This window comes from Micromys minutus (assembly GCF_963924665.1).
Source record: "Micromys minutus genome assembly, chromosome: 3".
NCBI lineage: Eukaryota > Metazoa > Chordata > Mammalia > Rodentia > Muridae > Micromys > Micromys minutus.
The window spans coordinates 30,490,101-30,517,197 of record NC_137972.1 but is presented as its reverse complement, the minus strand read 5'-3'; the positions used below and the strand labels follow the sequence as shown (position 1 = coordinate 30,517,197).

Here is a 27,097-nt window from a genome sequence, read left to right as displayed (position 1 = left end):
GTCTTCAGAAACACCAGAAGAGGGCAACATATCCCATTACAGATGGTTGTGAGCCACCGTGTGGTTGCTGGGAATTGAACTCAGGACCTCTGGAAGAGCAGTCGGTGCTCTTAGCCACTGAGCCCTCTCTCCAGCCCGGCCCTTCCTCTTTTAATATCTTTGTCCCATTATTCCTCTACACACTTTTCAACTACAAGAAAGCATACATAGTTTTTAAATTTTCACAGCCAAGGTTTTATCTGCAGGGCACTACCCGACACGCAGGACATGAGTTCACCAAGAGGCACGCATGATCACACAGAGCTTGCTGGGAGAAGCCTCTCAAGCCCCAGGTTCAGAGGTCATGACCTGGGCAAAGACGTGGCAATGGTAGAGTGGGCAAGACCCTGTGTTCCTCGCCAGCACCACAGAAACCAAATCACGTAACATGTGGTTTCCTTTGAGCTGAAACGGACATTGGAGCTGAGAAAAAGAGAAGCGAAGAGAAAGAAGGAAAGAGAACAGAGCATGTTCTATACCTGCAGGGCTGAGCTGAGATGTGTTGTCTTTTGATTTGTTGTACTGAATTGCAAACCCAGGACATGTCAAGTGGGCTCTCTACTACTAAGCGACACCCCAGGCCCTACTTGTACCCCCTCTTTTCTGTTTGGTTTAGTATAGTTTTGAGGCAGGGTCTTACTTGGCTGGTCTGGGACTCACTACGTAGACCAAGCTAGCCAAGAACTCACAGAACTATCTGACCCTGGTTAAGTACTGGGACCAAAGATGTGCACCACCACACCAACTCTGTTTTTGCTGATGTTGCTTGTTCAATTAAGATCTTACTATATATATATATATATATATATATATATATATATATATATATATATATATATACATATACATAGCTCAAGCTAGCCTAAAAATTACAATTCTCATATCTCTCACTCCTGACTGCTAGGATTATAAGTATGTATCATGCTTAGCTTTTTCAATCTTATTTAATTTTATATAAGTCTTTTTAAAAAATTATTTATTTCTTATTTATGTATATGAGTACAATGTCGCTGTCTTCAGACACACCAGAGGAGAGCATCAGATCCCATTACAGATGGTTGTGAGCCACCATGTGGTTGCTGGGATTTGAACTCAGGATCTCTGGAAGAGCAGCCAGTGCTCTTAACCACTGAGTCATCTCTCCAGCCCTTATATAAGTCTTATTTTGAGCAGGAGGAAGCCTAGGCTCAAGTAGATGGAATAGCCTGTCCAAGGTCTCCAATTCATACTTGGGCCCACTCCCTGCCCTACAGAGAAACCCTCTTCCAATCACCACCTGTCTTGGTTAGAGGCACACAGCCCCTGAGGTGACTCCTCCTCTGAGGCTGCCCCTAAAGGACAAGGCACATCTTACCCTTGGGCACTTCTTTCCAAAATACCCATAGCATCTTCATTTTTATTTGCTCTCAAAAACAGTATCTTGCTGAGTTTCCCAGGCTGGTCTTACCCCTGAGCTAAAGGCATCCTTCTTGACAGGAATGCAGATGCACAGGCTACAACAAGCTTTCTTGGAGCATTTGGAGCACCTGACCTATCAGGAGGACACAGATGGAACCATCACAAAGTAGGACAGCATCTGGTCCCTTAGAACTAGTTCCAGGATTGATTGTGACCCACCATGTTTGTGCTGGGAACCAAACTCAGGTCTTCTGCAAGAGCAACAGTGCCCTTAGCATCTAAGCCATCTCTCTAGTCCCAGCCCTTTCTCTTTCAATGTTCTCATCTTTGTCACCAGGGCATCTGACTCAGGATTTGATTTCCCTTCCAGCTCCAGCTGTCACAGGTCCACTAAGATCTACTGGGGGTGCTAATGACCCCAACAAGTCCTCTCAGCCTCACAACTTGCTCTTTCCACATCACAGTCATGCCTCTCAGGAGGCAGGTGTCACAGGGTTCTATTTCACAGAGGGGGAAGCCGAGGCTAGGAAATAAAGACAGCTGTATTGAGGCCACTGCTGTGGTCTGAATGTGCTGGCAGAGGTTCATTAGGAAACTTTATCTCAAAGCAACAGTGTTGGGGAAAGGTCTAACAGGATGAAATCAAACCCTGAGGATCTGTCCTGGTCATTATGGTGATCTTAAAAACAAGTTTGCAGGCATGGTAGTGCAAGCCTGTAGTCCCAGCACTCAGGAGGCGGAAGCAGGTAGATATATGTGAGTTTGGGGTCAGCCTGCTCTGCATAGTGAGTTTCAGGACAACCAGAGCTACGTTGTGAAACCTGTCTCAAAAGAAAAAAAGAAAAAAGAGGAGTACAAAAGGAAGGAAAGAAGAGAAAATGAAAAGAAAAACGAAAAGGGGGTTGTGGCTTACAAGGATCTGTAACGAGATCTGATGCCCTCTTCTGGTATGTCTGAAAACAGCTACATACCTGAAACCCAGCTATTCCACTTCTGGGCATATACACCAGAGACACCTTAGTACACAACAAAGATATATGCACCACAATGTTCATAGCAGCTCTATTTATAATAGCCAGAAGCTGGAAAGAAGCCAGATGTCCTTCAGAAGATGAATGGATACAAAAATTGTGGTACATTTACACAATGGAATACTACTCAGCCACCAGAAACAATGACTTGACCAAATTCTTAAGAAAATGGCTGCATCTAGAGAATATCATTCTGAGTGAGATAACCCAGTCAGAAAAGAACAGACATAATATGCAGTCACTGATAATGGGATGCTAACCCCAGAGGCTCGCACTGCCCCAGAAACAACTCACAGACTGTATGAAGTCCAAGAAATAAAGAAAACAAAACAAAACAAAAAAAAATCTTTATACAACAAGAAAACTTTGACTATTTCCATGTTACATTTTGTTTTACATGTACTTTATGCTCATTGTAACTATTAAGTTTTCAATGCATACTATCAAACCTTTAAAAATATCAAGTACTGACTAAAAAATATATTCATACAGTTTTATGTAAAAATTATTTTAAAATCTGAAAAAAAGTACTGACAAAAATGTATTGTATAATTTTATGCAAAAATGCTTAAAATCTGTACATTTATCTTCGTTTTGTAAAATAAAGTTGTTAAAAAAAAACAGCTACAGTGTACTCATATAAATATAATAAATAAATCCTTAGAAAGAAAGAAAGAAAGAAACTATATGGACTAGCTCAGTTGGTAAAGCATGATACTCTTAATCTCAGGGTCGTGGGTTCAAGCCTCATGTTGGACACCACCTGTAGCAGTAAATATTAAAAGAGGATTCTGTTGTTATCGGCACCGAGGTCTCACTCTGTGGATGCTGCTCCAGTGTGGAACCGGGCACCCGGATGCTATCACATGATCCGCAAGCCCCCTCTACTCGGTTCACTTCCCAAGTGGTTCATTCCGCCTGCCCTTGTTGCTTCTGTCCCAGGTGGCCTACAACCTCTTCAGCATGTTATTTTCACTCACTTTCCTCCACTGCCTGGTATAAACATGATTCCACATCGTTAACTTATCAAACAGGTTTATATGTTAAATTCTCAATCCACAAACCCTCTATACAATAATTTTACAACCAGTGGACAAAAATATAAACTGTCTACCCAGCTAAGATAAATCGGCCCATAGAAACCCTTAGAAATAATCATAACAACCTCATCAACCTTAAGATGTGCCGAAAGAAATATTCACATCTGCTTCCATCTTCTTCCTCTATGAATCTCCTGCTTCTCCACCTCCTTCCTCCTTACCAGCATTCTATCTCCGCCCATTCTACTGACTAATCAAGTACCACCTTGACATTAATCTACATGGGAATTCAGGTCTTCTACAAGAACTGCACACAGTTCTTACTACTGAGCCATCTCTTCAGTCCTAAGGAGCTATCATCTGTCCTGGCTGCCAAACCTTTTCCAAAGCCAAGTTGTGTGTGTGTGTGTGTGTGTGTGTGTGTGTGTGTGTGTATGTTGTGTACATGAGAATGTTCGTGTGTTCGTGTGCATACAGATGTGCTTGCCTCCATATGCATGTGTAGATGCAAAGGCTGACAATCAGATCTGTCTGTATTGCTCCATTTTATTTTATTTTTTATTTTTTTGTGATAGGGCTTTTACTGAACCTGGCACCCCACAGTTAGGCTATATTGTCTAGCCATCAAGTCTCTATGGTCTGTCAATCTCCATTGTCCCAGCTCTGACCCGTGCCAGCAAGCCTAGATCTTTATGTGAGTGAGTGTTAGGGATCTGAACTCAGATCTTCATGTTTATATAGCAAGTACTTTGCCTACTGCATTGTCTCCCTGACCACCAGATTTCCTCTGAGTTCATCATGCTCCTGGAAACCCAAATTCTGAGGTCAGGAAAATCAAAAGTACTTCCCTCCTTACTAGCCAGCCAAAGCCTGAGAAGTCCAGGTCTACTGTATCTTCCCATGAAGCCCTCTCTGGAAGGAGAACAAGCTTCAGAGCTCTTCATTGCTGAGTTCCAGACTATACTGACCTCAGTTTCCCCACCTGTACAATGTGATGCTAATCTCTGTTGTTCGGAACACTACGGGAATGAAATTATAAAATATTGCACATAAAACACAAGCCCATACCTTCAAGACATGCTACGGCCCCTCCCTTCTTGGCACAATGTTTTCCAAGTTAATGATCTGTTTCACGGGAGCTTGGTGACCAGGAATTCCTGAGACTTTCTGGAGGTTTTTAAGTCAGAGATCCAATGTCAGGAGCAAAACTAGGTGAGAATGTGGTTTTCTAATTGTTCTCGACTTGTAGACAGACTATAGCCCACGGCCAGAACCATATGGCTGGCCTGCTTCCAGCCTCCCTTCTCTAAATACTATTGGATTGCTTTGGACCTGTTTCCCCATCTCTGCAATACTGTCCTGGCTCTGGAATTTTACAGGAGCACTGCCTTCTAGATAGAGCCTTGAGGGTTAACCTGTCCCATCACAACCTTGGGACTCAGGCATGATGGGACCTGTCAGAGAGACTACAATGGCCTTCAATAATCTTGTGAGGACAGCAGTTCTTTAACAGGGAGCTTGAGCTTGGGTGGATATTGAGGCTTGTGCAATACAATATGAATATTAAAGGCTCTGAAGTTGACAAGAGAGAACACTCCTTCCCTTGATTTTTATCTCCTAGACTATGCAAGAACCTAGTCCGTGTCCCCAGAAAGCAGTCCCATGCTTTCCACACAACCCTGGATGCCCTAGAATCCAAACCTGAGCACTGTCACTGCCCACTGTGGACAGGGCCTGCCTCTTAGACACATCAGTCAGAACTGCTGGGGTACACAGAATCAAGCATCACCAGTGTGGTCTCAGGACACAGACCACAGAGGCATTTCACCAGCAGCAGAACCCAAGGTGTGACCTTCAGAGCCTGCCTCAGAGCAGGACTGGTGGGCAAGAGCTACAGGGAAAACTGAGTCAGCAGCCCAAGAGTCTGGCCCTGGAGTATCCTGAGGCTACCACCATCTCCTCTGAGCTGGTGGACATGTCACTTGCCTCTGTGTTTCAATCTTCCTATACAAACTGGGACAAACACCACCACTTGACTTTGGGGCTCATCAACAGGCAGGCGCAGACAGGGTCTGGGTTAGAGCACTCTGGCGGGGACAGGGCACATAAAGCCTGAAGGAGTCCCCATGTCACTCTGCCATTTCACCTTTGCAAGCCTGTCCCCACTGTGTGAGATGGTTGATTATGTCGCAAAGGGCTGCTATGCCGGTTGACCTAAGAAGATCACAGAGCTCCTGTGACTGGGAACCCATGGGTTTCCCACACATAGAAAGTGTTTCATAAAAAGCAGTTCTGAACTTCAGTCAGCAAAGAGATCACTTTACAAGCATGAAGATTCTAGGCCAATGCCTAGAATCTAGACAAACAGCCAGGCCTACGACATCTCAAGGCAGGAGAGGTCTCCGCAGACAATCAGATCCCTCGAATCATCCAGCCATCAGAAACTCTAGCCCCAGGGGATCCAATGCACATTTCTGGCCTCTGAGGGCACTAGGCACTCCCTTGCAGGCACAACACCCATACAGATAAGAAAGCAAAAAAAATAAGAATTTAAAAGAACGTACAAGATCCCAAGGAGGAAGAAGACCTGAGCTTGTCCTCTGGCCTCCACATGAACAGAAGCCTATGTGCACATGCGCAAACACACCCAAAACTGAAGGAAGAAAAGAAAACCGAGTTAAGCTGGCGAGGTGGCTCAATGGGTAAAGGAACATGCTGCAAAGCCTGACAACCTGAGGTCAGTCCTCGGAACTGGCTCCCACAAGTTGACCTCCACCCTCCACCTTATGCCTCGGAATACTTGTGCACGCTCACAAATACATAAATAAATAATGTAGTTAAAATATTTTTTGTTTGTTTTAAAAAGCAGGCCTGCAATATTCCTTAGCTCCCTAGTAGTAGGAGACTAAGTGGGAAGCCTGGGGGCAGACCCTTGAAGGGAACTGTGGGGCCCTGGTCTCTCTGGTCTTGCTCTCCCCATGCTCCTTGATCCTGCCGTGTTGTGCCTCTAGAACCGCAGGCCCAAATCGAATTGCTCAGGGGCTGAAACCTTCTCCCACCCCACAGCACCTCCACTTTGTTCTGTTGTTGGTTCAAGCTGCTCTCAATTCTTTTATATGCATCTGGAAAATGACCTTGAACGTCCGGTCATTCTGCTTCCGTCCCTCAGTGCGGGGTCAGAGGCATCCCTGGGCATGGTTTTTGCAGTGCTGAAGACCAAACTCGGTCCACATGTGCACTATGCAAATACTCTACCAACTGAGCCCAAGCCTGGTTTTGTTATTATTTGTTTTTGAGATAAGGTCTTGCGCTGTAGTACAGGCTGGTCACCTCCTGCCTCAGTCTTCTCAGTGCTGGGATTATTAGCATATACAACATGCCTGACAAACCTTCTAGTGTAGGTAGATTAGCTCAGGTGTTTTGCTATAGTGATGGAAAGCTGACCCGTACAGAACTGCTCAGGGGAAAAGAAGGAAGACCTTCAGTTTCTACTTCTTCTGCTTTGTCCCATGTCAGGCCAGGGGACTGAATGAGGTTACAAACTACACCGTCTAACCAACTTCCCAGATGGACCCGTGGCTGTGGATCTGAGAATGGCACCTAGGCTGAACAGAGACAAAGAAAGGGACCATGGTTCACTATAAGTCATCACCATGGGGAGGGCATAGAGGCAAGAGCCTGCCTCTGCTCACATTGTGCCTGAGTCAGGAAGCATAGAGAAATGAATACTTGGTGTTCAGCTTGATTTATTTTTTAAGACCCCCCCCCCCACATTCAGGGTGGGTCTTCTCTCAGTTAAACCTTTCTGGAAACATACTCAGGGGTGTGTTTCCATGGTGACTCTAAATCCTGTCATGTTAACAATTAGATTAAGCATCTCAGGAATGTTTTTGTTTTCTTCTGAGCACAAGGTAGCCCAGGCTGGCCTCCAATTTATAAACTTCCTATCTAGGCTTTCAGGTGCTGGGAATTACAGATCTGTACTACCACACCAGTACTAGATCTTGTTTGAGAATGGGTTTCATGTAGCTGTCTGGCCTTGAACTCCTGAAAAGCTAAGATGGATAAAAGACAACTTGAGAGGTAAGCATCAGCATGGAGTGCAACACATAGTAGGTAGCTAACCACTGTATGCTCAAGAGGAGGTAGAGCAACACATAGTAGGTAGCTAACCAGTGTATGCTCAAGTGGAGGTAGAGGCAGATAGGGCAGTAAGACAGCGTCTACAATGAGGAGGCCTTCGCAGCTCCCCAGCCTTCAACCTTGGGGTTATGCTCTGCACAGAACAGGATCCAGAAAGATCAACAGAACCCAGAGAGGATGGGGTCCTGAGACTCCATCCAGTAGAAATTCTGAAGGAGCAGGGACTCAGTCTGGGGTTGAACACAATCTGAACAGGCCCAGGCTGCTACCCAGGGTCAGTACAGATTCACTCCTGGGCAGGACCCATAGGGCTTGTGAAACCATCCTGCTCAGTGCATGAGAACTTTTTTTTTTTTTTTTTTTTTTTTTTTTTTTTTTTTTTTTCAAAACAACTGCTTTGGAGGGACCCTGAAGTGTAGAATCACTTTGTCAGTAATATTGACTAGTGGCGATGTCATAGCCCAGAATCATTTCCAGAGCAGAAACAGAAGATCTGCTTCTCTTTTTTTCACAGTGAAAGTCACTGTGAAGCAGGCTGGCTTCAAACTTAGAGAGATACACTTGACTCCTGAGTAGTGGGTCCCCACACCGGGTCCTTTTTCTGTTGTACTTCTTAATGTAAAACAGCTAACAGCACATAACACAATCCTGATGCACTCTTGGCCTGTGTCAAGCAGGACACAAGTGTTCATGTGCAGTACCCCCAAAGCCAGAGGGGAGCCCCACAGTACAGGTTGAGGTGCAAGCAGTATACAAGAGTCCCACAGTATAGACTGAGGGGCAAGCACTGTGCAGGAGCCCCACCGGGCAGACATGAGGCTCAGACGACACAGCTGTCCCTGAAATCAGCCCCAAGAGTGAACAAGTGGCTCCAGAGTCCCTAGAAAGAAACCGCGGATGGAGATAGTGCTAATCGTAGACATACACAAACAGGAAAAGTGCAGCCTGCCCAACGCTGCTCTCCCAAGCCCTCTGCCAGCCTCATTCCCACTGGGGACATGCAGCTTTCACCTATGCAAAATCGATTATTGAGTCAATAATAAGAGAGCTCTAAAAAAAAAAAAAAGTAGGTTTTTCCCCTCAGTGGCCAACTTTACTCTCTGTGGATACCAGGTCTCAGAACACCAGTGCACAGCACCTAGTGTATAGGCCCTGATGGTTACCAGCCTACAGTGGGATCAGTTCCTGATTACACGCTGTAAGTTGAGAGTATATTGAAAAACGCATTTGTACCTAAGCAGCAGCTCAGCGGCACAGCACACTGAGTGCTGGGTTTTCACTGAGTGGCTGATCTGGAGATGGTTGTTCTACCTTCAGGACTGGACTATGCTCTGCATGCCTAAAAAACAAAAGCTGGTTTGTGTTATTGCTGGGGCGTGTGTGTGTGTGTGTGTGTGAATAAAATGACCGCTAGCCCAGTTTAAGAGTGGGCCAAGGATATGAATAGAAGATTCTCGTACACGTGGCCAATAGAGCGCCACACCATCATTCATTAGTGAAACACAAATCAAAACCACAATGAGATTCTACTTCCCTCCCACTAACATGGTTAAAATGAGACAGACAGGAACGAGTGTTGACAAGAATGAGAGCAGCCTTAGAGCTGTGGAAGCAAGGTAAGATGGTGTAGCCTACCCTGAAGAACAGGGTTGCAGTTCCTCAAAATGCTAATCATAGTTATCAGCTGATCCAAGATTTCACTCCTAGGTATATATGCAAATGAATTGGATTCCGGGCTGCTCAGTGGGTAAGGGTGCTCTCCACCAAGCCTGCCAACCTGAGTCCAATCCCCAGGCCTTAACAATAGGAGAGAACCAACTCCAGCAAGTTCTACTCTGACCGCTACACACGAACCATGGTATGTGCACAAGTCCACAAACACACCTGCTCCACACACTAGGTGAGTATAATTTAAAAAGGAATTTTTAAAAGAAGTGAAAAGCTCGTATCTGCACAGAAACCAGTGCATGAACAACTGTGGTAGCATCATTCAAAATAGCCAGAAAGTGGTAACAATGGAAGTCAACTGGTAGACAGATGCTCAGAAAAGGAATAAACAGCTATCTAGCCACACAGGGGAAGGCAGGGAGACCCAGTGCCAGGGGGATGAGCAGCCACGCCAGAAAAGACCAAATACTGCATGCATATGAATTGCCCAGCCTAAGCTGGTGAGGTGTCTCTGTGGGTAAAGTCACTTGACACCAAAGTTCAATTTCCCATGACTCACATAGCAGAAGGAGAGAAGAACGTTGTCCTCTGACCTCCACATTTGTAACACAGAATGCACACACATGTGCATTTCATACACATCCACAAAACAAACAAACAAACAAACAACACATTTTTACAGACTCTGAAATGCCTAGCTACATCTGTGGGGTCAAAGCAACTTGTTCTGTGAGGAAAGTGCCAGTTATGCGGGACCAGCTCTATCCTGGAATGAGAAGTATTTTCAGTTTGATAGCTCAGTGAGTATATGAGAAACCTTTAAATTATACCTTGTAAAGAGGGAAAGATTATGGCAAGTAAATTCCAACTGCCAATAAACTGGTTTTGCTTGGCAGGGGGCAGGTGAGACAAGGTCTCATGTAGCCCAGGCTGGCCTTGAATTTATTGTATGGCTGAGGGTAACTTTAAACTTCAGATTCTCATGACCCCATCTCCCAAGTGCTAGGGTTATAGATATATGTTGTCATGTCTGGTTCAACAAAGCTGTTTCAGATAGAGAGAGGACAGAGACAGACAGACAAAGAAAGGGAGGGGAGGGGAGGGAGGGAGGGAGGGAGGGAGGGAGAGAGAAAGCGATAGATAGATAGAGAGGGAGAGAGGGAGAGAGAGAGAGAGAGAGAGAGAGAACAGGCATGGTTGAGAAAGCAGCTTTAGCAGAATTTCAGAGCCAGATGGCCTCCTGTTGCTGAGGCCACATCACTATGAGTTCTAGTCCTAGCCCTTACAGATTTGCTTTCTTGACCTAAAAAGGGCTCTCTCTGTCTCTGTCTCTGTCTCTGTCTCTCTCTCTCTCTCTCTCTCTCTCTCCACCCCAACCTCTAGGTAGGGCCCTGGATTATCTAGGGCAGTTTTAAACAGAACAAAGAAAACAATAAGTACTCTGGATAACCTTTCTGTCCCCTTTAAAAGACCTGTTGGAGGCTTGAGGACCAGGATACACTGAGCAGAGACCACTGGGTGAGGATGACTGGCATGGGGAGAAGAAACCCCAAGAGGGCCTTTCAGCATAGCGTTCTCTCATATCTTCCAACCTGTCAAGGGTGAAGACTTTACCTGATGCAGAGGCAGAAGCAGAGGCAGAGGCGAGGCAGAGGCAGAGGCAGAGGCAGAGAGGCAGAGACCCCTTTACATCCCTAAGTTTCTGGGTTCCACCACAGCAGGCTAAGAAAAGCCTCTAGATACTTTGCCAAACCCTTGATTTCCGAACAGGAAAACTGAGGTTCAGTGAGGTCAAGGGTTTCTAAAACTCCATGGCAAGCCAGTGATAAGAATCAGAGCTGGTCATGGACTGTCTAAGCTGATGAAAGTGTCAAAACAACCAAGAGGGGCAAATGGCTCATCCTGCCCAGTTTCACCCACAATGGAGACTGAGGGGCCTCAGCAAGCCAGGAAGGTGCAGAGCTGGGCTTCCATCCCAGGTCCACCAAGGAAGCACACAGAGCCAAGCCTAAGGATCAACCATTTCTCCCCATCTTCCTGAAACCACCCCACATACACCTCCATGCCCCCACTCCTGCTTGACCAGTCCCATGTCCCGTGTCCTATTACCTGGAGTCCCTGGGCTCATGTGAGCAGCAAGGTGAGCTCTGTGTTGATTGTGAATGTGGCCAGGCTGGGGCTGGGGAAGGAGAGGCCATGGCACCGTGACAGCCGAGGGCGGGGCAACCATGACGTTTCCCCTGGGCCCCCGATGGCTCACCCGGGTGCTGTGGCATTCCTTCCTGTGGTGCTATCAGCCCCCAGGCCTTCCTGTCTTACTTGCCTCTTCCCCCAGCATCCTAGGAGGGGCAGATGGTAGCAAATGCACGCCTGCAGACCCCAGGATCACACTGTAACCTCAAACCCCAGGTAGCAGCCATGTTGGGCCTCCCCAGGTTGTAGCAAGCTCCAGGGAGGGAGGAGTTGAGGGTTTGTCTTGGGTTCCTCCTCCTTGATTAGGAGGTTGATTCAGGCTCCAGTCAAGTGTCCCGACCTGCCCTGCAAGTTAGAAAATCCTGTCATGTTCCCTGCTCCTGGATAGCAAGGCTGGAATAGTGTATGTAGGGGATGAGAGAGCCCAGGGACCATGAAGAGGGGCGGAAAGCTATGCACTGCTTCTCTTGGGAAGGAACCGGGGTCAAAGAAGGAGGCGAGTCAGGAGAGCAGCCACCTGTGTAGGATGGGTAGGAACTCAGTCCTCAAGAGGCAGGAAACCAAGGGTTACCTCACACAACTGCCACCTCTGCTTTGTGCTCACTCTTCAGGCAGCCTGAGCAGCAGGACAGGAAATGCTTGCTGCCACTGTTTTTAGGGAAGCACCCGTCCGCAGGGATAAAAGGCAGGGCCAGCAGCTTCCTGGAAAAGCAGCCGCCCCACCCCCCATCCTGTCCTGTCCCGGCTCCCACGCGCGCGCTCATTCTACGCTCAGGGCTAACCCATGACTGTTTCCTCAAGCTCAGCATTCGTTTGACCTGGGAAGCAAGACTTACAGGCCTGTCTCTGATTGGTCTTCAAGCCCACCCCATTCACTTCCACAGCCACCTGTGGATCTTACACAGCCACCGCTGTTCCCCTGCTTCTGCCCTGCCCCCCATTGCTGTCCAACTACGCAGACAATTCAGCTCCATACCCGCTATGCATAACCGCCAGTTTTCGAGGCATAGCCCATTTTCAAAATCCATCTGCCCCGTGCCTCTTATTCTGATCTTAACTCCAGGAGAGCCTCGCTCGCTCCCTCAGCCAGTACTACCCCGGACAGGCACCTACCTACCTCGGGACCTTGGCACTGGCTGTCCTGTTCAGAACGCTCTCCCCAGAAAAGCTTCTTCCTTCACTCTATATTCAAATGTTTTCTCCCCAAGGGACCTGCCATGATCAGCCCCAGCTCTATCTCCTCCTTAGCCTGCCTCACTGTCCCACACTCTACTCTGGCGTGGATTTTTTTTTTTTCCCATTAAGTATTTGCCCTAGGATCTGGGACAGGGACCAATGTTTCGAAGGCATTCAGTCAATTTTGCTGAATGAGAAAGAGATCCGAAAGGTTAGCCTGATGTGTGTGTGTGGAGGGTGGATGACACACTTCATAGATCACTCCACATGGTATGTATGGGGTCCTTGGAGCTAAAAGAGACAGAGAGAGGAAGCCAGATAGACAGGAGCTCCGAGGCCACACCAAGGAGACGCATTGAGATCTGAGGGCAGTGGCGGGCCGTGTGGTCAGTTCTGCTTGGTAAACAGCTCTGGAAGCTATGATATGGACTGAAAGGGTGTCTTGAGGATGAGGGGCAGAGTCTTGGGAAGTTCTGGAATATGTTGAGGACAGCGCCTGCCAGCCACAGATGTGACAGGACCTGGAATCTGTGACTGGGCAGATCGAGATGTGCAGGGCATGTAAGGTACATGCTCAATAGGAAATAGAGAATAATTCTTTTTGAGACAGGGTCTCGCTGTGTAGCTATGGCTGGCCTAGAACTCTGCCAGAGATCCACCTGTCTATGCCTCCCAAGTGCTATTATTAAGAGCATGTACCAACACACCCTGCTCATCCTTCCTCTGTTGTCTGTGCTGATGATATCAAGATGAGCTATTGTTAGGTAGACTTGGTTAATATAGTATGTTATTGTAATTTGAACCATTTAAAAATTTTTATTAGATACTCTCTGTATTTACATTTGAAATGTTATCCCGTTTGCCCACCCCGCTCCCATCCCCCCTCCCCCTCTACTTGTCTTCACAAAGCTGCACTAGCTCCCAATCACCCTCTCCACCCTAGGGCCTTGGCGTTCTCCTACATTGGGAAAACGTGCCCTCCCTGGACCAAAGGCCTCTTCTCACATAGATGGCAGACACTGCTATTCTATTCTTCGCTGTATATGCAACTGGAGCCATGGGCCTCTCAATGTGTGCTCAGTGGTTGGTTTCTAGTTCATAGGAGCTGTGTTAGGATTTGGTTGGTACACAATGTTGTTCTTCCCATGAGGCTGCAATTCCCTTCATCCCCCACCCCTCCAGAATCCTCACAGGGGTCTCTGTGCTCAGTCTGATGGTTAGCTGCAAGCATGCTCAGCTGTGTGACTCTGGCAGAGCCCCAGAGGAGGCACCCCTATCTGGTTCTGGCCAGTGGCCAGCAAGCATCTTGCAGCATCAGCGATAGTGCTTGGGCCCAGTGGCTACACATGGGGTGGATCCCCAAGTGAGGCAGCCGCTGAATGATCCCCTCTTCAATCCCTGCTCTTCCACTTGATCCTGTACCTCCTCCCAGTGAGTGTTTTGTTCTCCCTTCTAAGAAGGACTGAGGTGGTGGCTGGGGGAGGAGGAGTTGTCCTGGGGAGTTGTCCTGGAGATTTGATTCAGTGGTTAAGAGCACTGAGGCCCTCAGTTCAATTCCCAGGAACCACATGGTGGCTCACAACCATCTGTAATGGGATCCGATGCCCTTTTCTGGTGTGTGTGAAAACAGCTACAGTGTACTCATATACTATTAAAGCAAATTTAAAAAAGAAGAAGAGGGACTGAGGCTTCCACATTTTGGCCTTCCTTCTTTTTGATCTTCATAAGGTCTGTGAATTGTTTCTTGGGTATTCAGAGCTTTCTGGGGCTAGAATCCAATTATCAGTAACTGCATATCATATGTGTTCTTTTGTAACAACTTTAACCATCTTTAACGTGGCCACTGAAAGGTTTAGTAGTGCAGTGTTTGATGGTGCTGAGAGCATAGCCGGCAGATCTCTGTAATGTGGGCATAAAAATGTAGGGGTGAGGGAGATCTGTAATGTGGGGTAAGGATGTAGGGGTGAGGGAGATCTGTAATGTGGGATAAGGATGTAGGGGTGAGGGAGATCTGTAATGTGGGATAAGGATGTAGGGGTGAGGGAGATCTGTAATGTGGGGTAAGGATGTAGGGGTGAGGGAGATCTGTAATGTAGGGTAAGGATGTAGGGGTGAGGGAGATCTGTAATGTGGGATAAGGATGTAGGGGTGAGGGAGATCTGTAATATGGGGTAAGGATGTAGGGGTGAGGGAGATCTGTAATGTGGGATAAGGATGTAGGGGTGAGGGAGATCTGTAATATGGGGTAAGGATGTAGGGGTAAGGGGGACCCTCAGACTCATTGTAACCCTCTCCCTTCTCCAGTAAATTCTTTCTGATGAGACTGTGTAGTTCAGAAGCCACAGGGGAGACTCTGGTCAAGCAGCTTTCAGCCAGACACAAGCACACACGAGAAGCCCCATCTTCCAAATGAGAGTTTGCTAGAAACGCAATAGGTTGGTAGGGAAGTCGACGAGCCCTCCTACCGAGGGCTGTATATAAGAAGAAACTTCAAGACCCTTATTAAGCCAATATGAGGAAGGTAAACTAAATTAGGTAATCTTTTTTTCCTTTGTTTTGTTTTCTAGAGACAGGGTTTCTCTGTTGGCTGTCCTGGAATTTGCTCTGTAGTCCAGGCTGGTTTTGAACTCACAGAAATCCACCTGCCTCTTCCTCCTGAGTGCTGGAATTAAATATACCACTGCCCAACAGTAGTTCTCTTTATAATCCTGGCACTCAGCAAGTTGAATAAGATGAGCTGATCTAGCCTGGGCTGCATAGAAAGTGTCTGTCTCAAAAAAAGAAAAGAAAAAGGCAACAACAAAAGATAGAAAACAAACAAACAGCCCTTAGTTATTCTCATAATATACTCACATCACTAGATGAACAAGAGACACAATCACCCGGAAACCTCTTAGAAACTGCTAAGCCCCCAGGCCCCTTCCCAGCCATGCTCAGAAGTTGTGGAAACCCCAGGTTATCCTAACACATCTGTGCTGACACCTGCTCGTGTCAGAGCCCCACCCGTCTGAATGTTTTCTGCCATCTGAAGGCTTAAGTGCTGGGCACACAGAAAGTGCCTCCTGAAAGGAATCCTCTAACTTTGGTTTCCCTTCTAATTCTGTCATGAGGCACTTCCCTCCCAGTGCCTCAGTTTCCCTCTCTGGCTCTCCTGTAGCACCTGCTTGGGGATTTACCTGGAGCCTCACAGAGGTTTCTCCACGTGGGCAGATGTCACAGCCAGGACAGACCTGTCTGAGGTGTCAAGGAGTCTCCGCCCCAGCTTAGCTCCACCCAGGTGACCTCAGTGCCGAGCCTGGGTGATTCACGACACAGCCTCCCACCACGATGGAGCACAGCTGACAGCCCCGGGGGAGTCATCACAGCAGCTGAGCCTGACTTACAGCTTCCCTGCATTCCAGAACTGCTACCCAGGCCCCTGACTCAGCAGGCATGTGTACCTACAGACAACAGTCAGCCAGCCCAGCCTCAGTTTCCCCATTTGTTAAAATGAGGATGAGGCAGCAGCTCTCTACACATGACAAGGGTGCTTATGTCTGCTGGCCAATGACACTGAGCCTTTGCTATGCCTTAGTGTTCTTGGGATAAGACCAAGGGATTCTTGAAGAAGCCCCTGTGACTTGTTAGACCTGACACATGCCCCTTAGATGTAGAAGGAAAAGAAATCTCCCCTGCTGTGAGCCCCAGGGGTCTGGCTGTTTACACCCCTCCTAGAAAAATGTCTGGGAGGACAAGGCCTACTTTTTTTTTTTTCTTCTATCTGAAATTGCCTGTAAAAATGAATTCTCCAAGGCCAGGGGCAATGGTTCACGTGTATACTCCCAGTACTCAAGATGCTGAAGCAGGAGGATTTCTGTGAGTTTGAGACCAGCCTTTTCTATATAGGGAGACTTTATCTTTAAAAAATTAATTAGTTTAATTAAACTAAACGCAAACAAACAATTCTAAGTCAAAGAGTACTGTGTTCATTTCGTGGACATAGAAACTAAGATGCAATTATTTTTCTCAAGGTCACAAGGTTGGGCTGAGACCGGCACCAAGGTCTCCTTGACTCAAACCCCCAACCCTTCCCACTCCTCAATGTCAAGTTAATCCACAGGCCCCAGTTTATGCTGTTCAAATCTACAAGTGAAACCTGAGCTACCCCCTCCCCCTCCTCTTCTTCTTAACCCTCCTCCCCCTTCTCTTCTTCCTTCTCTTCCTCCTCCCCTCCTCCTCTCCCTCCTCCTATTCTTTCTCTTCCTCCTTTCTGTAGTGTTGAGAACCAAACCGAGGGCCTTGTGCAAGCCTCCATCACTGAGCCATTCGGCCAGATATTGACTTCCTGCACCTTTCCACGATGGCTGACCGTGCTGGACATCACTCCACACACTTACTTACCTTTCTCTTGGTGAGAAGTCAGTCCATGCCTCCGGCCTGCTTTCTGCTTGCTCTTGCCTTTGCTGCTGGGCTAATGGAAGATTCGGATCCTTTGTCAGCTCGTGGTGGGCAGATATTTTCTGTGTCCACAGGCCATCCTCTGAAAGTGCTGAATAGCCATTCCCTTGTCTAATCACAGCATCGAAGCACACTGAATGAACAGGTTTTTTGTTTTGTTTTGTTTTGTTAGTGGTTTGGATTCTCCCCCATCCCCACGCCCCCACCCCCCAGTGCTGTGAATAGGATGTAGGCCTCCTGCATGCCAGGCAAGGGTACTGCTGAGCCACACCCTGAGTCTAGCACCTCACTGGTGGGTGCTGGGTAAGAGCTCTGTGGGTGAGTCAAGTCTCCAGTTCCTGAATAGTCATTCTTTTTCAAAACAAAGTCTCACTTTGTAGCTATGGGTGGATCTATTTTGGACCCCGTGCTAGCCTCCAACTGACAGATTTCCCAGTCTCTGCCGCTCAAGAGCTGGGATTAAAGATGTGGGTCACCATGTCTGACCCTTGAATTGTCATCCTTAAGATCATTTGATAAATGAGAAAGTCTAGGCCTAGAGGTTGAAGGGGATTGCCTGTGGATGCCAAGGACTTTGAGGGTAAAGATGGGTCCACAAGCCAAATCCTCTGCCCTTCAGGCAAGACCTCATGGGCTCTCTATGGAAGAAGACACTTTTCTTGCTGTTCTCTCTGACCTCAGACGGTGTGCACTGCACAGCAGTTCTTTCTCTAGCCTATATTGCCAAAGCAAGAGAAGGAGGTGGTGGGGAAGGGCCAACCTCCAAAAGAATCCATTTGAGGAAAGAAACACTTTCTTCCAGAAGACAGACGGGTAGGATCCCTGAGCAAAAGAACTTTAGAAAAACCCTGAAGCCTGAGATTGTGTAATCTATTTCAGGATACACAGTCATTACCAATAAGTTTTGGAGGTTCAGAAACAGATGTGGTGGTGCAAGCCCTCAATGTTGGCACGAAGGAGGTTGAGGCAGGAGAACTGTGACTTTGAACCCAGCCTGGATAATATATCAACACCTTGTCTTAATCCAAAGAACAACAAAAGAAAACACTGGAGGTTTCAGTTAATCAAACTTACTGTGGCTTCCTCCATCCGGTACCAGCACTGGCTTTCGATGGGGGAAGGAAAATAGTCAAATGTACTTGATTGGTAGGTCCTGGAGGAGCCAAGATCAGAGAGCAGTCTGGAGAGGCCAACATTAGAGTAGTCAGATGTCTCCAGTGGGTCCTAGAGTGTCCAATGTTTGGGTTTCAGGGAAGGAGAAAGACTTTCCTTAAGGCCAAGTCAATAGGGACAGCCATGAGGAGGCCTTTCCCCGGACCAATGCACCCTTAGAAAGGGGACAGGGAAGGCTATGAGGTGGCTCAGTAGGTGATATAGCACTTGGCAGACATTTGTCTCTTGTCTAGAGACCTTAATTCAATTCTCAGAACCAACTTTTTTTGTGAAGACAAAAGAGAACCAACTCTATAAAGTGGTCCTCAATCCTCCATATATGCACCATGGCACCACTCCCATTCCCAAGTCATACTTTTTAATTTTATTCTAAAATGGGAAGGGAGTGGCCAGGAACTGTAGCCATGTTATAGGCCTTCAGATCTTAAAGACTTCATTTTGTAGGTAAAAGATAGAGCAGAAAGCCAGTCATAATGGTGCGTGTTTATAATCCTACCATTCAGGAGCTAGAGATAAGAGGGTTCCTCTTGCTACACAGTCAGTTTGAGGCCAACCTGGGCTACATGAGAGCCTGAAAAAACTGGAGTGAAGAAATGAAAAAAACAATCCCTATGAGACTGTAAGACACATTTGTCTAGGTTAGGGTTCCAATAGAGACCTGACACTCCTGATGTGGAAGCGTGCTTAGACTCTTCCGAACCCTACAGTACTGCAGAGGCCACAGCATACAATCTCCCAGTAGACAGAAAAGCAGTCTGAGGGACAGTCCCACTCATTAGTGCTGGTTCCCTCTCACAGGGTCTACAGTGAGCTCCCTGGGCCTGTTTACAGGGCTGGGCTTTACAGAGGGGACTGGCACAGCTCTGGTCTCTGCAGCCCTCACTGCAGCTCCTGGAAGCAAAACCAGACAAGGGGTCTGGATGAAAGTCAGAGCCCAATGGCACCATATGGCCCATCACACCCCTCAGCCAGAGCCTGCCTGGAGCCAGCATACTAAAGGGGCTCTGCCTCTCAGTGCAGGAAGGAAGCGAAGTAAAACAATGAGGGTGGGGGCAGGGTCTACTGGAACAGTTCTGCTCTCTAGGAAATGCCTGACAATCAATGAGAATAAAGAACAGGCTGGGAGGGGGCTGAGGCTTAGTGGCAGAGCCTGAGCCTAGAATTTGAGGGATCTTGAGTTTCATCCAATGAAGATGGTCCTTTTCTGACAAATAGAAAGAGGGAGGCTGGGCTGGAGAGATAGCCCAGTGGTTAAGAACTCCTACTTGATCTTCCAGAGGACTCCAGTTCAGTGCCTAACACCCAGATAGGGTGACTCCACCTCCAGGGGAACCCAGCACCATCTTCTGGCCTCCAAAAACACAAATGACATACATACATTAATGCTTTTTTAAAATTTTCTATTGAGAGGAGGAAGAAAAAAAAAGTTTGAACAGATGGAAGGAAGCAATGAGGGAGGGAAGAAAATCAAAAGAACATTCTTACAAGTTCTGTTGCATTCATTGGGGAGGGGCCATGATGCCTGTGTGGAGGTTGGGGGACAGCCTGCAGAAGTCAGTGCTCCCCTTTATCATGTGCTTTCCAGGGATCAAACTCAGGTTATCAGGTTTGACTGCAAGCACTGTCTGGGTTGTCCCACCAGCTAAAAAAGAAAAAAAAAAAATTCTTTGAGAATATTTTGCCATTAGCTATTTGGACAGAGGTCATCTACATAGCCCCATCTGCTTCTAACCCTGGGATCCTTCCTGTAACCCCGGAAGTGACTCCGTTAGAAGCAATGTCTCAACTCAGCTCAAGTCAGGGCAGGCAGCCTACACCTTCCTCGTGGTGTGTGAGCCAGGGAGGGTTTGAAGTGTAAGCCTGTGTAATCCTTCTTCTGAGCATGCCTCTTGTCCTCCTCCCAGTGCCTTGTCCTGACTTGAGTCACTGCTGTCCACAGAAAAGAGCCAACAGACCACAGGGGAAGGTGGTTGTGTGGCTTTTCCTGGGAAGACACGAACACACATCAGCTCACCCCACAATAGGATGAACACTCATCACCAATTGAAGATTCCACCCAACTCCAGTCCAAAAAAAAAAAAAAAATGAGTTTATTGGGCTTTTCTTCTTCTTCTTCTTCTTCTTCTTCTTCTTCTTCTTCTTCTTCTTCTTCTTCTTCTTCTTCTTAAGATTTATTTATTTATTATATATGAGTACACTATAGCTGTCCTCAAACACATCAGAAGAGGGCATCAGATCTCCTTACAGATGGTTGTGAGCCACCATGTGGTTGCTGGGATTTGAACTCGAGACCTCTGGAAGAGCAGTCAGTGCTCTTAACCCCTGAGTCATCTCTCCAGCTCCCTATTAGGCTTATCAAAAGAGCATGGGTGACCACCTCTAGACAGCTGCATTACCACCAACACCCACTCCAGCAGGGGTGACTACCTCCCCGAAGCCACGCAGATTGAGTTCTCTCCTCAGTTAACCTCCTACCTTCAGTCCACCACAGAGCCTCCCAAGACCACACCGCAGCTGGAGTACCATGAGGGAGTGAGGGGCTGGAATCTCAAGGGAGTCTGACATTCCACATCTGTCCTGTGTTATCAGACCTGATCTTGTGAGAATAGGTACAGCTTCTCTGATTTCAAGATGCCAGAAGAGAGAGCATTCTACAATAAACACAGAAAGGTGTACACTGCAGACATGAGTGGGGTGGGGGTGGGGTGGGGTGGGGTAAAGCACTTGATGCCCAAACATGAGGACTTAAGTTTGGACCCCCCAATATTTGCCTTAAAAATAAGCCAAAGTTTTATATATAATTATATTAGGTATAACAGTTTATACCTTCAAGTCCAGGACTCAGAGAGTCAATTTTAGGAGAATCTCAAGTGAGTTCAAGGCCTGTCTGGCCCTCATAGAGAGTTCTAAGCCAGTCAGGGATACATAGGGAGAGTTTGTTTTTTTTTTTAAATTGGATATTCTCTGTATTTACATTTTAAATGTTATCTCCTTTCCTTCCATTCCCATCCCACCCTACCTCCCCCAAGGACAATCTTAAGAGTAAGGCTAAGACAGAAAGTTGCTAGGGGTTCTCTAGCCAGCTAGTTTAGCCAATCATTGAACTTTAAGTTCAGTAAGAGACTTTGTCTTAAAAAAATAACATAGAGGCGGTTGATGAGATGGCTCAGCAGGTAAGAGGACCTGCCACCAAACCTGATGACATAATTTCATCCTTAGGATCTCTATGGTAGAGAAGTGATCCCCAGAGGTGGTCCTCTGATCTCCACTGCTGTACCTTGGCACCCACATGCACCCCCCCCCAGAACTCACACAATAAATTAATCAATTAAATTTAAATGTCTTTTTAAAAGATTTATTTATTTATTTAATATATGTTAGTACACTGTTTCAGACACACCAGAAGAGGGCATCAGATCCCATTGGTTGTAAACCACCATGTGGTTGCTGGGAATTGAACTCAGGACTTCTGGAAGAGCTCTTAACCACTGAGTCATCTCTCCAGCCTGAATTAAAATTTTGTGTGCACACATGCACATGTCTGCTTATTTATGTGTATTGCAGAAGCCTGCAGAGTTCAGAAGTTTGATCTCCTGGAACTGGAGTTGTGAGCTATATGGTGCTGGGAACTGAACCCTGGTCCTCTTCAAAAGCAATGCTATTCTTAACTTCTGAACATCTCTCCAGCCTTAAATAAATGTAATTCTAAGAAATAAAACTGGGTATGGTGGATCAGATGAGGACACTCCCACAGGCTCGTGTTTGAATGATCAGTCCCTTGATGGTGGGACTGTTTGGAAAAGATTCAGAAGTGTGGCCTTGTGGATGAGATATAGCACTGAGGGTGGGCTTTGAGATTTCAAAAGCCTAGGTAGGCCTGACCCAGTTAGCACTCTCTGCCTCCTGACTGTGGATCAGGATGCAAAGTCTGCTCCAGCTTTGAGCCTGCCTGCCTGCCTGCCTGCCTGCTGCCTGCCCGCCTGCTGCCCTCCTGCCTGCCTGCCTGCTGCCTGCCTGCCTGCTGCCTGCCCTCCTGCCTGCCTGCTGCCTGCCCACCTGCTGCCCTCCTGCCTGCCCTCCTGCCTGCCTGCCCTCCTGCCTGCCCTCCTGCCTGCCTGCCTGCTGCCTGCCTGCTGCCTGCCTGCCTGCCTGCCCTCCTGCCTGCCCTCCTGCCTGCCTGCCTGCCTGCCCTCCTGCCTGCCTGCCTGCTGCCCTCCTGCCTGCCTGCTGCCGTGTTCCCCACCGTGATGACCATGGACTCCAGTCCTCTGGAACTGTGAGCCTTAGTAAATATTTTCTTTTGTAAGTTGCCTTGGCCACAGTGTCTCTTACCAGGAATAGAAAAGTAATTAAGGGACTGGGCATGGTGGCACACACCCTTGATCCCAGCATTAGGATGCAGAGGAAGGTGGATCTTTATAAGTCTGAGGCCAGCCTGGTCTACAGAGTAAGTTCCAGATCAACTAGGGCTACAAGATAAGACCCTGTTTCAAGATAAGTAAACAAACAAACAAACAAACAAACAAACACATAAATAGAATTCTGATTGGTGATAATGACTGAGCTAGTAAGTACGCTTGCTCTCTGGGCTGAACCCTGGCGTTCAATTCCTAGGATACACACTGTAGAGACAGAGAACTGTTTCCTGGAAGTTGCCCTTTACCTCCGCATCACAATAGCTGGGGAGTCATGGCAACAAGTGTGCATTTCAGGAAGCTGGCAGATCACATCCAGGTAGCACAAAGAAAGTGAAGAGAGTAAATCTGAAATAATACCAGACTAGAAACTCTCTGGCCCCATTGACACACTTTCTCCCCACAAGCACCACTGCTTAAAAGAGTATGTGCTACTCTTTCAGGGGCCTAGGTTTGGTTACCAGCAACCCTATGGTGCCTCCTAACTATGCATCCATAACTCCAGTTTCCAAAGACCTGGTACTTCTTCTGACCTCCTTAGACATCAGGCATTCAGATGGTAGATATGCGGGCACAACACTCAAGCACATAAAATAAAGTAAATTAAAATCTTAAAACATTTCCATAACCTCCTCACACAGGACCAAATGTTTAAATTAGGAGACCAAATGTTTAAATACATGAGCCAATGGGGGGGGGCACAGTTCTCATTCAAACAACCACACATGGGCTCCAGGGTTGGACCCAGGTTACCGGCTTACCACTGGAGCCATCTTGTGAGCCCTACACTGTTAGACTAGGCTAGGAGGTTTTCAAGCTATGCCCACTTGCAGCAGCCTCTTCCTTATAGCTACTATAAAGGAAATGACAAGGCCTGTTCCAAGATCCTGTCTGAGTCTGTAAACAGACTCCACAGCTGCCCAGATTCCGGGAGAATGATAGGTACCAACTACTTCCTCAAGGAAGTGTAAACGCAGACCTCAACTTGCTGGACTCGGAGGTATCAGAGAGCTACTGCACATCCCTAGCACATCACCATCCATGTGATGAAAACACCTGACCTAGGTGTGCCCTCCTCCCCCACATCCTCAGAGTAGCATGTTCCTTCCTTCCCTTGCTGCTTAGGAATCAGGGAGAGCCTATGAGCTCTGGCCCCTTTCTCTGAGACCTATAAGAATGACACACTCTGCCCCTGGGCTAGAATTCTCATCAGAGCTTCTGCCGTGCTATCTGTCTGTCTGCCCGCAGCATAAATCACCTCTTCTGATTAACTTCTTAACCACGAAGACAATCTACCTCAGTGTGCCCCTTAGACTCCCAAAGGAGGTCTTTCATAAATTTACAGTTTTGTAAGAATTACAGCAGAAACCTTTTCTACAGTAAAAGACACGTTCTGAATCCTTTGCTTCTGGAACCCCAATGGCTCCTGGTTTTACTTTTTCAGATTATAATTACATGTACGGCACCTTTGAATCCACCATAGAACCTTGGTTATTGGGAAGGAAGAGAGCTCCCTGCTTCCCGTGCATACAAAGTCTCTTTGCCTCCTGACCGATAGGCCCATCTCAGGCCCCTGCTGGCGTGATGGACTGGAACCATTCTGGAACGCATTTCTCAATGGCTAGCAAGTTTCTCCAAGTGTAGCCCAAGCCAGAAGCAGGCTGAGGACCATGTTCAGGCCCCCTAGTCCTTGGGCTAGCAGACCTCAAAACTCTAGGCTCCATATGCGCTTTCACCAACAGGAAGTTTGAAATCTGCAAGGTTGAGACATTAGGGGTGGGATCACATCTGATCATCTTCAAATTCTACAGCACTCATGGCGTCTCCACATAGGCAACAAAGAATGAAAACCAGTTAAATTTTCCCACAGGTCAAATGCAATCGCCTGCTATTGGACACAGTTTGGTCCCCAGACTCTAAACCTAGCTGGAGGTTCGTCAGAAATGACTTCCGTTTCTCACCTCTCTGTATCCCTGCATGCTCCATATAACTCAGTATGGGCTCCTTCCACTCCAGCTGTGGGTCTAGCCCAGCTGTGGGTCTAGCCCTCTGAACTTGATTTTAATTAGGTCTCTATTGCTGTGTTAAAACACTGTGACCTAGGCAACTCACAGAAGTAAGAGTTTTTTTGGGGTTACAGTTCCAGAGGGACAAGCGTTCATCCTGGCCCGAAAGTGGCAGCAAGTCACAGGCATAGCAAGAGGAGCAGGAAGTTCAGCGACCACGTATTCCAGAGAGAGAAAACTGAACGTAGGGCAAGACTAAGTTCTGTTAAAGTCCACCCCTCCGGAATACCGTCTCCATCACGGCTGCACCTCCTAAGCTTCCCCAAGCAGGTTGCCAACTGGGGACCACGTGTTCAAGTGCCTGAGGCCATAGGGGGACATTTCTCATTCAAAGCGCCACATTTAGTGGTGTTTTAGAATCCTTTCGATGTGTCCTTACTTCCTTGAGACCTAACTGACTTTGGAGGGCAGGGGCTGAATATTACTGATTTCAACCTTTAAGCATGGCTATTAGACACTCAAAAGCTCCATCAAAAACAGTCTCAAAGGAATATGATGGTGGAAAATTAGATTTGTAACACTTACATAAAATGAATAGATTTTATTGTTGGATGGTGGTGATGCACATGTTTAACCCCAGCACTTAGGAGGCAGAGACAGGCAGAGTTCTGTGAGTTCAAATCCAACCTCGCCTACAGAGTGAATGCAGGACAGCCAAGGCTACATAGAGAAACCCTGTCTTGAGAAACCAAGATTAATCAGCTAATCAATTAATTATTAAAGGATAAATCTTGATTTTCTTTTTTAAACAAAGCTGGGAGAAAGGATGGCTCAATGGTTTGGGGGCATTTGTTATTCTTGCAGAGGACCTGGGTTGGATTCTAGCACCCAGATGGCGGTTTACAACCCATCTCTAACTCCAGTTCCAAGAGATCCGACGCCCTCTTCTGGACTCTTTGGGCACTGCATGCACATGGTACATTAATATACATAAAACAAAACAAATCTTTGAATTACTTTAAAAAGTTTGATTGAAACACAGTAAGATGATGCACTCCACAGTTAGAAAACACATGCTTTCGTCCAACACATGCAGGCTCCCAGAGTCCCACCAAGTGCTGAAGGAATAGGATCTGAAGCTCAGAACTGCAGAGTTTACCAGAGGAATGGAGTAGCAACCGTTACCCAAATCAGTCTAATGTTATCAAAAATAAAAAGAGGGGCTGGAGAGATGGCTCAGTAGTTAAAACCATTTAGTGTTCTTGAAGGTCCTGGGGTCCCGGTCCAGCATGCATGTGACAGCTCACAGTTGATAACGCCAGTTTCTTGGATTCTATCGCCCTCTTCTGTCTTCCATGGGTACTGCAACATATGGTATATATGTATTTATACATGCATATATATATATACACATACATATGTGTGTACAAAAGACACTTCTACATACAAAACGCAAATAAATAACAACAATCAAATGTACAAAAACTAATTTTGGCTCCACTGTCATTTACTGAATAATTACCTAAGATGCCAGTGATTGCTATATTCCTCCCTGAGAGCATTCAGTCTCCCCTTCCCACTCATGAGAAAAATGACCTTCTTCTGGAATGGCCATATAGTGAGACAGAATCAAGGAGACTGGAGAAATGTAGAGGTCCCTTAAACCTCCACTGCTTGGGACTTTGTAGCCACTGTCCAGTCACTGAGAGTAGAGGTTGTATTAGGAGCTGGAAATCAAAGATGTAGCACATATCTCATTGAAATCCTCCTTTTCTCTTTTTCTTTTTTTAAAGACAGGATCTATGTAACCAAGGTTGAAATTTTGACCCTCCTGCCTTTCTGCCTTCACCTGCCAAGGTCTGGAATTGCAGAAATGAACCACCCCAACACCCCAGATTTCCTTTTACCAGCCTGAGGATGTGGCTCTGTAGTAGAGAAGTACCAAAACAGAAAATTTAATACATTTAAGTAAACCTTTCTTAACCAGGTGTGATGGTGCACGCCTTTAATCTCAACACCTAGGAGACAGAGGCAGGCAGATCTCTGAGTCTGAGCCCAGAGCCTGGTCTACAAAGTGAGTTCCGGGACAGCCAGTGATGTTCAGAGAAACACAGTCTCAAAAAACAAAACAAAGCAAAAAAAAAGAGATAAATGTTTCTTTTATTCCTTTGAGTAACTAAAGATAGCCAAGAGAAATTGTGTGACTCTTCCAGGGCCACCAAGACAGGTAGCAGAGATTTGAAGCCATACTTTCTGTCCAGCTTAAAGAGTTCTCCTAAAGATTTACACACACACACACACACACACACACACACACACTTGTAACTGGCGAAAACTGTGATCAACTTTAGGGAAGGGCTGTTGTCCTCGGCTTTAGG

At 46.8% G+C, this 27,097-nt stretch overlaps 1 protein-coding gene across 1 annotated transcript in view; it reads right to left on the bottom strand.

The window, feature by feature from the left end:
* Positions 1–17,198, bottom strand: part of TMEM40 (transmembrane protein 40) — a gene marked incomplete at its 3' end in the record, with an annotated part of 32,221 nt that extends 15,023 nt beyond the window's left edge. The window contains exon 1 of the mRNA XM_080914423.1: positions 17,069–17,198. The remainder of the gene's footprint in view (positions 1–17,068) is intronic.
* Positions 17,199–27,097: the final 9,899 nt, after the last annotated feature.